We start from the raw sequence: 2355 nt of genomic DNA, 5'->3' as shown, positions 1-2355 counted from the left end.
AAGTGCCATGGGCTGCCAAAAGAACAAGCAGATCTGTGTTGGAAGAAGTGCAGCCAGTACGCTCTTTGGAGGCCAGGATGGCCAAACTTCGTCTCTCATACTTCAGACATATTGTCAGGAGGGACCAGTCATCGGACAAGAATATCATGTTTGGTAAGGTGGAGGGTCAGAGAAAAAGAGGAAGACCCCCAGCGAGATGGATTGGCAAAGTGGCGGCATCAATGGGTTCAAGTGTGGCAACAATTATGAGGTTGGCTCAGGATCGGGCAGTATTTCATTCTGTTGTGCATAGGGTCACTATGAGTTGATATCAACTCAATGGCACCTAACAACCACAACAACACTCAAACTATGATGTGTCTATCCCCTACCATGTGTTCTATCCTCCCCTCCCTCCCTACCCTAGTAACAACAAAGAATCGTTTTTTTACTTTTAGTATGGATATCTTTTCTTAAGCTTTTACAATAATGGTCTTATGCAATATTTGTCCTTCTGTAATTAATTTCACTCAGCATAATGTCCTCAGGTTTTATCCATGTTATGCAGTGGTTTGCAACTTTCGTGTTATTTTTCAAGGTAGCATAATATTCCATTGTGTGTGTGTGTGTGTGTGTGTGTGTGTGTACCAAAGTTTGTTTATCCATTCTTCCACTGATGGGCACTTAGGCTGTCTCCGTCTTTTTGAACAGTGCTAGGATAAACATTGGTATGCGTGTATCTAGTTGTGTTCTGGCTTGTATTTTACCAAGTAGAGGAATTGCTGGATCATAAAATATTTCTATTTCCAACTTTCTGAGGAAGCGCCATAGCTTGTTCCAGAGTGGTTGAACCATTTTACATTGCCACCAGCATTGAAGGGGGATACCATTCTCTTATTGTCCTCTGCTTTTTTGAACTTCACTATTACTGCTGGTGTGAGGTGGCATCTCATTGTTGTTTTCGTTTGCATCTCTATAATGGCTAATGATCATGAACACTTCTTCATACATTTGTTGGCTGCCCAGATGTCTTGCTTGGTAAAGTGTCTGTTCATGTCCTGTGTCCACTTTTGAATTGGGTTATTTGTCTTTTTCTTATAAGGTGTTGTAGTTTCCTATAGATTTTAGAGATTAACCCTTTGTCTGTTACATCATTGGAAAATATTTTTTCCCATTCCATGTGCTCTTTTTACTCTTTTGATGAAATCTTTTGATGCACATAAGTTTCTAATTTTTAGTATGTTCCAATTACCTATTTTGTCTTCTTTTGTTTGTGCAATTCTTGCAATGTTTGATAGTCTTCGTGTGCCCTCTATTTAATTCCTCAAATTTTTCCCCATTTTTTCATTGATGACCTTTATAATTCTGGGATTCACATTTAGGTCTTTAATGCATGTTGAATTTGTTTTTGTATATGGTGTATACAAGAAAGTTATTGTCTCATTCTTTTGCATATCTATTCCCAGTTTTGCCAGCACCATCTGCTGAATAGACTATCTTCTCCCCATTCAAAGTACTCTGGCCTCTTGTCAAAGATCAGTTGGCTGTTTGTGGATGGGTTGATTTCTGGATTCTCAATTCTGTTTCATTGATCTTTGTATCTTACATTGTACCAGTACCAGACAAATTTGACCACTAAAACTACGTAGTAAATTTTGAAATCAGGAAAAAAAGAAAAATCTTTTTTCTTCTTCTTAAGCAGTGCTTGCTTACCCAGGGATTATTTCCTTTCCATATAAAATTTGTAATCATTTTTTCCACCTCTTAAAAGAACATCGTTGAAATCTGGATTGGGATTGCATTGTATCTGTAGATTGTTTTAGATAGTATTGACATTTTTCACAATGTTAAGTCTTCCTCTCCAGGAGCATGGTATTCTCTTCCATTTTTGTAAGTCTCTTTTGTTTTCTTGTAGTAGTATTTTGTAGTTTTCTTTGTACAGGTCTTTTGTTTCTCTGGTTAGATTTATTCCTAAATATTTCATTCTTTGGGTGGTTATTGTAAATGGTTTTGCTTTCCTAATGTCCTTTTCAGTGCTGTAATTATTGGTATAGAGGAATTGACTGATTTTTGTATGTTAGCCTTGTACCCTGCCACTTTGCTGAATCTTCCAATGCATTCTAGATTTTTTTTTTTTTTTTTTTTTTGCTGAGTCTTTGGGGTTTTTTTTATGTATGGGATCATATCATCTGCAAATAGAGAGAGTTTTACTTCTTCTTTGCCGATTTGAATGACTTTAATTTCCCTGTCTTGCTTTATAGCTCTGGCTAAGACTTCCAACACAATATTGAATAGGAATGATGATAAAGGGCATCTTTTTCTGGCTCCTGTACACAAAGGGAAAGCTTTCAGTTTCTCTCCATTGAGAGTGATATT

The sequence above is a fragment of the Chrysochloris asiatica genome, unplaced genomic scaffold (assembly GCF_000296735.1).
Source record: "Chrysochloris asiatica unplaced genomic scaffold, ChrAsi1.0 scaffold00042, whole genome shotgun sequence".
Classification (NCBI taxonomy): domain Eukaryota; kingdom Metazoa; phylum Chordata; class Mammalia; order Afrosoricida; family Chrysochloridae; genus Chrysochloris; species Chrysochloris asiatica.
The sequence above is the reverse complement of the archived record's forward strand: the minus strand, read 5'-3'. Positions refer to the sequence as shown.